Source organism: Astatotilapia calliptera, unplaced genomic scaffold (genome assembly GCF_900246225.1).
Source record: "Astatotilapia calliptera unplaced genomic scaffold, fAstCal1.2 U_scaffold_222, whole genome shotgun sequence".
NCBI classification, from domain to species: Eukaryota; Metazoa; Chordata; class Actinopteri; order Cichliformes; family Cichlidae; genus Astatotilapia; species Astatotilapia calliptera.
In genome coordinates this window covers 1-10,689 of record NW_020535755.1, presented here as the reverse complement: position 1 = coordinate 10,689, position 10,689 = coordinate 1, and the positions used below count along the sequence as shown (strand labels likewise).

The window sequence follows — 10,689 nt, the reverse complement described above, 5'->3', positions numbered from 1 at the left end:
TCTTGGCTGGGTTAAGAAAGCATTGATGAACCTACAGAAGTTCTGGAGAAAGTCCACCTGAATAAGCTGCAGAAAGCAGATGGGTGATAGATGGGTGGACTTTCATAGTTAAGCATTATAGCATGTAGTTAAAAAAAAGTTTGTGGTTAAGGTAGAGCAGAGGTCTGTGTGAAATGCAGAAACAAAGGCCTTGTGTACAGCTGAAACACTGACAGCTACCGCAAGACAAAACTTGTTTCTACCAATATGAAACAGGAACTATCTAATCTGAATTTTAGTGCAGATATGTGTCATTTTAGCATTAACGATAAAGATATACTGGTTATACAAATATTCTCCTTTGATTTTGATTTCAACTTCTAAATATTTTCATCTTTGTGACATATTCCAGTCTCTTGTTTTAATAATATCTCATCTCTATAGAAACAAACAGAAAAAAAAAAGAAAGGTGTTGAATTTTCTCTGAAAAGGAAACCACAGTGCTGACAGCGATGCTCGGTCAGGACGGAGGAGGGTTGTCTTATCTGATGTGAACTGATCAAAGACATAAACAGCATGATGAACAGAGCTTCTCTACTCCGACTGCTCTGTAAGTTCACTTTTTGATTTTATTTTTGGGTTAAGATTAGAAAATACATTTTCCGTTTATACTGGGGCCAAAATCCTAATAAATATGCCACTGAACCATGCTTTGATCGGATTTATGAATATATTTAGTGACTCAGCACTGGTTCACAGAAAAAATCTAACTCACTATGTTGCAGCAGTAAAAGAAATAAGATACCAAAACCAATTAAATTTTATTCATATATTGCCAAATTACAACAGTTACCTAAAAGTGCTTTATATAGCAACATAAAGACCCTCCAGAGAAAAGAGAAAACCTGAACATCAGATAACCCCTATAACCAAGTTGACAGTGGGAAGGAAAAACTTTCTTTTAACAGAAAGAACCCTCTGTCAGAACCAGACTCGGGGAGGCAGTGGCAATCTGCTGGAACCAGGCTGAGGCCAGGCAGGAATCTCTAGACTTTGATGTTAGCAGGCAACATTTTGACCTGTAGTGAGATCAGGGAGCAGTTGGAAGAGAGCCTGCAGAGGTGGCCATATGCTCTGGAGAGAGGAGGAATTAAAGAAAGTAGATGTAGGAAAGAATACTTGTGTGGGTGAGAGGGAGGATGGTGAAAAAGTGAAGATGTACAAGAGTTTTAATACTTAGGGCCAACCACTCAAATCAATGGACAGTGCACAAGAGTGGTGTAAAAGAGAGTACAGGCTGGGTGGTATAGGTGGAAAATGAGTATCAGGGGTGACAGAAGGATAGCAGCAAGAGTGAAAGGGAACGTTTACAAGATGATCGTGAGACCTGCTATAATGTATGGTTTGGAGATGTTGACACTGACAAAAAGAAAGGAGACTGAGCTGAAGATGTTAAGGGTTTCATAGGGAATGACCGAGGTGGACAAGAAAAGAAATGAATGCATCAGAGGGAACGCTTAGGTTGATCAATTTACAGACAAAGTGAAAGAGGCAAGGCTGAGATGGTCTGGACATGAGTCTGGTCTAGCCTTCAGATTGGCATCACCGCTGTTGTCGGTGGAATTTAATAAACTCGGCTGTCTGCTCCTTGCTATCTAAAATATATCAGGACACTGGCGTAAATTGTCAACCGCCTCACACTTCTGTTTAATCAGTTTTCTGTTTAACGTTTATTCAGCTGTGTGAAACCCCGGAGGAACCCACCCGATGGATTAATAAAGTTTTTTTTAATCTAATAATCTAATAACTTTGATCTCAGCCAAACCAATTTACTCCGGAACAAATAAAACACAGAAAAAAGGCAAACAATTACATTTTTAAGTTATCCGAGTGACTTATATATCATGTTTAACCTGAGTAGCGAAAGACCGGGGGTCGGAAAACGATGAAGCCGGGAGTCCACTGCTCTCGCCGGCTGGAGTGACCATTGAACCCCCCGGCTTGCTATCAAGCTGGTGGGTAACAGACGTCTCCGAAAACGTCGGCACACTTTTGCAAATATGCGATGTCTTGATAAACCAAGCAGATATTTGTAATTTACACGGCTACTTTCTCGCCTTAAAATATGTTAAAAGTTTATTTTGTGACCCAGAAGGATTAATAAGAGTAATTTTAAAACTTAGTAGTTGTTGGAAACTGCAGTTTGGGCTGGGCCGCGCTATGAATTCTGGGATATGGTGGGCCCACGAAGGCACACACCGACCCATCCTTCAAATTTGGGGAAATGAAGGACGCATTTGTCGCAACAACAGGAGCTTGCAAAGAAAAGTGTCTGGACTTCTTTAAGTTACTTGAAGACGTTTCACCTCTCATCCGAGAAGCTTCTTCAGTTCTAAGGTCAAATGGTGGAGAGTCCCAGAATATAAACCTAGTGGGAGTGACCCCCCACAGAGGGACAAAAGGACCTCCTGATGATCCTCTAATCGCCTGAGCCCAAGGTGTGAAACTGGGCGTGGGTCCCCAATCAGCCAGAGTTTCGGGTGAGTTCATTGTGAAACCTGGCCCCACCTTATCATGTGAATTTCTGAGGTCAGATGGCCCAGGATGTGAGTGGGCGTTAAGGCGTCTGGGAAGGGATCTCAAAACTGGATTATAGATGGCAGAGAGTTGGTGTCCGTAAACCCCCGCCTCTGTTCAAAGATGGTCGCTCACAGTGGACATAGATGGCTTCTTTCACTCCTCTTTCAAACCATCTGTCCTCTCTGTCCAGAATGTGAACATTGGCATCCTCGAAAGAGTGTCCTTTATCCTTAAGATGCAGATGGACTGCTGAGTCTTGTCCTGTGGAGGTGGCTCTTCTGTGTTGTGCCATGCGCTTGTGAAGTGGCTGTTTGGTCTCTCCGATGTAGAAGTCTGGGCATTCCTCGCTGCACTGTACAGCATACACCACATTGTTAAGTCTGTGTTTTGGCGTTTTGTCTTTCGGGTGAACCAGTTTTTGTCTGAGCGTGTTGCTGGGTCTGAAATACACTGGGATGTTGTATGTAATGATAAATGACATCTGAGTATGTCATTTATCTCTACACTGTATTGGTATTGGTAACACAAACACACATTTATTGGTATTGTGTACTTCTTTTGTAGAAAACCACACAGCCACAGGAATTGAGCTGTGAGAGAATAAAGATCCTCAAACCAAACATCAAGCTCCTTCTTCTGTACTCTGGGATAATTTGGCCTTAAGTGGTGTTCTGGCCGACACACCAGGGTGAATCAGTGCCAACCGTGTCTATTCCTGATATCCCCACTATACTAGGGATAGGGAGAGATTGAGGAAGCTGACCTGCTATGATGATCCCCAAAAAATGAGTAGCTCAAAGATCAAGGAGATTAACAGAGTTAATGTGTTTTTACAAAACCAGGGAACACTACTGATGATAATACATTGCACCCTTGAATCAATAAATTGAATAAATAAACTGTTCTTTTTTTGTCAAGTGGCTCTCTCAGTTTAGTCTGTGAAAGAAAACTGTGTGTACGTTTAAAAAAAGACTTTGTCTGCACTTTTTCCATACATGCTTTTTGCTTTGTACATACATGATTGCGGTTTGCATGGTTTTACTTCCTCTGAATGTTGCACACACTGCTGCAAAACCTCAAGCTAACCCAGCTGTCTTCCTTTGTAGCCGTCATCTCCCTACTGTGCTGCACAACAAAGCAAGGTCAGTAACCTTCTTCTGTCACACTCTAAAGTTTTCATTTTCATAATTCTTTATTTTATACAGGGCCTTGGTCCTGTATTCTCTAAATTCATCCTCTGTCCTAAACTAGCTGTTTTTTAGCTCCTCCCCTTTAAACCAACTCACTTTAAAATAAGCTGTCCTTATCAAACACAAGCTTGAAAGACAGGCAGGTGCTGCTTCTGTGCCTTACCTAACAAATGTGTGGGGGCAATGTGGGCAGACCCACAGAGCCCCCAGTGGGTCCACACACGCTACGCTCCTCTTCTATTCACAAGCCACACTCCTTCTGGCACTCATGGTCCTTCTCATGTATGACTGTATGATCAGGCTTACAGTGTCCCATGGCTGCTGTAAAGTCGCTAACTGGTTTCACTCCCAGCTCTAGGCTAAGGTGTCTGTGTAGTTGCAAGGGTAGTCCTCCATAGTTAGCTGTCTGCTGCTCTGCTCCAACATACCTGTACAGTGATGTCTGCCTCAGGTTTGTTAAATAAAGGATCAGGATCAGCTGCCTGTGCAGCTTGCTGATCTCCAAAACTATGTTACAGGCCTTTAGCTGTGTTATACAGGAAAAGTAGGTACAGGAGACATGAGGGGTATTCCTTTTACAGGCTCTTCCTTAGCTGTTCATTAAGCAGAATTTTAGACCAATCTTTTGCTCATTTACATGTTCCTCCATCTTTTCTCCATATGTTCTCTTGTAACACAAACCATGACATTAAATCAAGTTTACATTTTTGAGGTATAAATACACAAAATAATAAATACCCTTTATCTGTATTTTTAAGCACTATAACTAAATTCTGCTGTCCAGTTTCATAGCATTAACACTGTGATTAATCTACTTATTGTTATCTTAGTAAACTCTCTTTATATCTTAACATATGCAAAAATACTTCACATCAGAAAACCATAAACAAGTCTTATTCTCCCATCTCCCCAAATCAGTATTTACTATACAGTCCATAAACAATATGAGTGAGAAATGGACCAGGGTGAAGTTATGTTATCAATCATAGAACCTTGTCCAGGAGCTACATTTTTAAATAAATAACACATATTCAGTGTGGCCCATCATTTTGTTAGACAATAGCAACTCTCATTTCAACCAGCAGAGAATCTGTGAAAATATACTTCTTTCAAAATTCAACTTTCATTGAACTAACATGAACAAGGTTTTATGCCTTTAAATATGCAATTTGACAACTCAGAGTACCAACAGAAAAAGTAGAGACAGGAGACATTTGTTGCCTTCAGTCTAGAGTAACTTCCTCATTAAACAGATGGGGGCTTTGGAGCAAGCTACTGCATTCAGTTGTGTCCCTTTTGTGGCAAAGCCATGCAATTACATCTGTATAACCCTAACTAAGAATCAGTGCAATAATTCAGTAAATAAGTCATTTTATAACAATAAATACTCAAAAGAAATTACAATTGTGACCATACATTTGTAGGTGTCACACTGTGAGGTGCTCATTTAGTGCAATTAGCTTCTTTAGCCAGTAGGCATTAGTCAAGTCAGGTCCTTGGGGCTGTCCAGCCTTCATGCTTTAGACTCTTTCTTCAATGTCTGCCACTGTGATGGATACTGGACCCTGTTCGGGGAGTTGCTGTGGTCTTCTCTGAGCCACCCCTTTCTTTATCACAGCTTTCTGTAGTTCTGATAGTTGGCTAACTTCCCTCCATGCTGCCTTGACCTTAGGCTGTGGTCTCAATCTCTATGGAGGGTACAGCTCCTTGTGGCTGTTGTTCATCTTGTAGCCAAGCATCTCAAAGATCGCTGTTGCTGTGGTATAGATGAGTTAGTTGTTTTCATTGATGCCAAAGCCACAGTAGAAATTTATACTGCTGCATTGGTAAAAGTAAGCAGGTGTAAACTTACCAAGTAGTTACTATAGATAGATTGCAAACATGGAGTCTGTTAAACAGCACAAATTGATGCATTAAATGGGAGTGTAAAATATTAGAAATGCAATCCTTCTTATTGATTTGCATAATCCACTCTCCCTAACTGAGTTCAAAACACTCAGGTCAGCAGGGTCACAAAGTTTCATAACTTCAGTTGATCTGAAAGGTGTCTGATTGCTGCAAAAAGGAAATAATGCACTGTATATTTCTTATTGTTCCTCTCAGCTCGTCTGACTGTGAGTCCCAGCAGCTCTCAGTTTTTTAAAGACGATTTTGTGTCTCTGAGCTGTGAGGAGGACGACAGCTCTGCTGGATGGACTCTGAGGAGAAACACAAGCAAACAACAGAGGACTCAATGTGGAGATGGGTGGGGAAAACCAGCTGGTTTTTCCTGTAACATCAGCTACATTGACCCACTGGAAAGTGGAGTTTACTGGTGTGAGTCCAGAGAGGGTCCCATCAGTAACATGGTTAACCTGACAGTCACTGGTAAGCTGAGTGTGTGGAGTTAGTGTTGATGAAGCTGTGTGTAAATGGATGAAATGCTGTAGTTTGTCTCTGTGCTCAGATAAATCAGTGATCCTGCAGAGTCCTGTCCTCCCTGTGATGGAGGGAGATGACGTCACTCTGCTCTGTAAAACAAAGACCACTCCCTCCAACCTCCCAGCTGCTTTCTATAAAGATGGCTCCCTCATCAGGAAGCAGCCTACAGGTCACATGACCATCCAGCATGTTTCCAGGTCTGATGAAGGCCTCTACAAGTGTGACATCAGCGGCCATGGAGAGTCTCCATCCAGCTGGATCACTGTCACAGGTGAGGAGCTTCACTCTGATTTCACCTCTTATTTCATCCACATATTCACCTGATCAGGTGGGATTCTCTCCACAGAAAAACCTACAACCACACCTTCACCAACCACCTCAGCTCCTCCCTCTTCCTCAGTACTGTCCCTGACTCCTCCTCCCTCCAGTTGGTATTCCGAGTGGTCCTCCACCTTGTGGTGTTCTGTCCATACTTCATCTCCACTCTTCTCATGGTGTCTTTGTATCGATGCAGAGCCAAAGGTAACACTCTGATCGGTCAATATGCTGGTCATTGATCAGACTGATCATTTCTTCCTGTTTAAGCAGCTGATTTAACTTTCTAACATTTACAGGAAACTACATGCACGCCTCAATGGTAAAGACCCCACTCGACGAGGCTGAGCAGGGATTGAATAATGACTATGAAGATGTCACTATAGAGCATCACTTCTGAAGCAGAGCTCATGTTCAACTTGATATTGATGAAAACGTATTCCTGCTAAGGATTTATATCATGTGCTGCCTATGTATCACTGTAGCTCTGTGCAATAAGTAATGTACAAGGCAGTTAGTTTACTTCTAAACCAAACCTGCAGTTGTTTTCAGATCATATTGGAAAAGACAACACATTTTCTGAGCAACTATCGTACCCTTTGACTGCAGATTTATTTATTTCTCATTTTAGGAAGACATTCTTTGTTTGCTGTCTCAGTGTCTCACTCATGTCTGAATAATGAGCTTCAAAATAAAAGATTTTAAAGGGAGACTGTTAGCAGGGCCACATAAAGACTCCTTTTTTAAACTTGAATACTGTGCCATGCACATGAAAGACAACATGTACAATATAAAACTATTTAATTTAAGAACCACTTAAAGAAAATGTTCTTTATTGGTGGATACGGTTGGTAGAGATCATTTGTAGAAAAGTGTTAAAGCTACAAAGTATTAAAAGATGCATTAACACACTGTCTGACTCTAAACCTGAGGATTAGTGATAATTGAAAACAATGTACAATGACACCAGAATTTACCATTCATTTAAATTTGAGTCTTGTTTATATTTTACTGCTACTCTTACATGTTTAAATGGATGCTGCAAATCCTGTAAAAATAATATTGTTCCTTCATCAAAGAAGAATAACATCTGTAATCAAGACAACTGGTTTAATAATGGGAGAACTTAAGAACTTGGAAGAATTAAACATTACTTAGTGTTTATTTATTGAGATAGCGAAACTAATGTATTTGGAGATTAGATTCCAATGAGATACAGAAAGGGATCCCAGCAGTGATAGGATTTAGGTCAGGAGCACTTGGAGTCTAGACTCTGGTGGTAGTGAAAATGAAGACTGAGGCTTGGGTGGAGCTCTAACTGAAATGTCACTAATGTGGAGGTGAGGAGGAGGTGGGTTGCACAAATGAGAGTCTGAAAGTGAGAATGATGGAGAGCAGAAATGTAAACTACGAAAAGTGGAGGCTGATGGTTCCAAAGAAAGCAGGCAAGAAGATGATTCCACAAGAGTAATGATGACAGTATTGACACTGACGGCTACCACATGGTAGTGATGTAGAAAATGGAAAAGCAACCCAAACAAACAGGCAGATGAGTGATACAGATCGTTGTTATTGAACTCATACAAAAGCTTTATAACTATCACAATGAAAATGCTAAATTATAGACATCTTTACAAGATGAGCAGTTTTTTTCCTCCTCTCAGTGTATCCTCACATCTCACAATGCTAACGTGTCCTAATAAAATTAATTAAAAATGCAACACACATTTTTTTAACCAAAAAAGGAAACTCTTTACTGGTTAAATACTGCTGTCAGCATTAGCGTTAACGTTAACGCTGACAGCACTAGTTAAAAATGTTACAACTTTAAGGAATTACATTATCTTATTTGTGCTTTAAGGGGGCAGAATATAAATTCTCAACAATTCTCATAAGCAGCACAAGATCGTGATCGAACACAAGGACTGAAATCATTCCTGCTCAGGCAGGTCAGCAGTCACTACTACACATCTAATTAACCTCTGCGCAGCAGAAACATGGCTTCACAACGCCTCCACTTTACACAGCCACACAATATAATGTTCAAAAACACATTCAATATTTAAGGAAACAAACAAACCCCCCAATAAGCTCAAATAATGAGCCAATTTTAGTGATAATTTCTAATTTGTATTTAACTAAAGTGTCAAAATAGAGATTCACTTAGTTCACAACAGTGCTCTTCTTTGGAGTCGGACAGTGTGTTAGGATGCAATCCCATGACTGAGCAAGGGCTGCTGGGTAATGAAGTCACAATAACATAATCTGGACTTTTTATGCAACAAAACCGAGCGAGACTTTTGTCTTGAACTCCAACTTTATACCAAACCAAATATCTAGCACAGAGAAAGTAAACAGTGTAGTGTCAGTGTAGAGGATGGAAAAACCAGGATGGCTGTGAAACATCTGCTGACATCTTGTTGAATTTAATGGTGTAAATTCACAAAGAGCCACTGGTCTTGTGATCACATCATGTACATTAAAAAAACAAATCAAAAAACAAAGAAACAAAAAAGACCAACTACTGAAGCTCACATTAGAAATTATTATGAGTTGTGATTTTTTTTCCCTTTTTTAGGGTTCCCCATCTGCTGAATCCCAATTTTAACCTTGACTGTTGTAATTTTACTGTTTAGGTGTGGAGGTGAAGTCACCCTTTGCCATGTAGGCAACAGTAAATTATTTTTGTTTACTGCATGTCTCCTACAAACTAGCCCCATTTATTTAAATTATAGTTTAACTTGTAACAATATTTGTATTCTTAAGTAGTAACATTATTATATTAATATTGCACAGGTTTAGTTACCTTTGTACAATATGGTCTTCCTTCAATCTTCCTTCAAGGATCACTTTTTACTTTCTTACTTTGACTACATTACAGAGCATGTTCTTTTTCACTTTCACTCGAGTAATAAACTTACTTTGCTAAACTGAAGAAGATCTCTTCTCGGCACAGTAGTAATACAAAGTACTACTGTCTATTAACACTGCTACATTTGTATAGTGCTTCTTTGCTACACTACCTACATTCAAATATTGTACAGGTGTGTAGTTTAAGCTGCTTAAATTGCAATGCATTGTTTGTGAGACATGTATGCCACCCCAAAATGATAACAGCTCCATCCTGGCCATCCTGTAAAAATTATTTTGTTTTTATTGCAGTTTAGCGTCACTTTAAGTTCAAGTTTTCTTCAGTATTCTTTCTTTGTGTATATACTGGATTCAAAAGTTCAGAAAAAAGATATTTCTTTACAACCACACACAGTTTGAGGGCAGATCCTCTCACCCATGTTTGGTTGATAAATCTAACCAAACTGAAACTATTTTTCATGATTTGTAAGGTCAAATGATGGTTTTAGTGGATTTTATTTTTATTTTCTAAAGTCTAGTGTTTGCTTTTAAAGATAAAAGAGAAGATGAGTATACATGAAGATAATAGGCTAAATTTGTGATTGTGTGCCTCTAAAAAATTTGGTCAGAGTCAACAACTAACTGTGATGAAGGGTGCAATCCAAAAAAAAAAACATTGGAAAAAAATGAAGTTAAAAATTGAATTCTTTTTATTCATTCATTCGTTTACATGTCATGTGTCCCCAAGAAGCATTTAAGACAGAAAAATAATTAACAGAACAATATCATAAATCACTCACTGATTTAAAATAAGATTAATATTAGATGACAAAACACTGAAGCCTTAGTGGATAATAATCAGAAGTTGAGTTGAGTGTGTGTATTTGCGCTAAGATTGAGGTGTGGTCAGGGGTAGGTGGAAGAGACATCAAAGTGGACACAGCCTGTTTACAGAAGTCACAGGTGAGCAGGTAAGAGGAAGGACAGCTAGAAGGAAGTGAGTTTTTCCACTGTCTCAGCTGTTGGTCACGTCATGTTTTCTACTCTCTGTTTTTACAAACATGTTTTATCTTTAATTCACTGCCTCAGACTTTTATAGATGTTTTTAAATCTAAATGAAAAATCAAGTTTTAAAAGTAGCTGCCATGAAGGACCACATTTGTTTTTTACCATCAAGCTAGAAATTAAACCCACTGCTGTTTTTCCTCAAGGAGTTCTTTTTGAGGATCAGATTGAAATTAAGAGTCGAATTTAAAAAACAATTAGACTCAAACAATTCAATTCAATTCAATTTTATTTATATAGCGCCAAATCACAACAAAAGTCGCCTCAAGGCGCTTCATAGATACAGAGA

At 39.4% G+C, this 10,689-nt stretch overlaps 1 pseudogene; it reads left to right on the top strand.

Annotated features, from left to right (window-relative positions):
• Nucleotides 1–545: 545 nt before the first annotated feature.
• Nucleotides 546–7,114, top strand: LOC113017852 (Fc receptor-like protein 5; annotated as a pseudogene).
• Nucleotides 7,115–10,689: the final 3,575 nt, after the last annotated feature.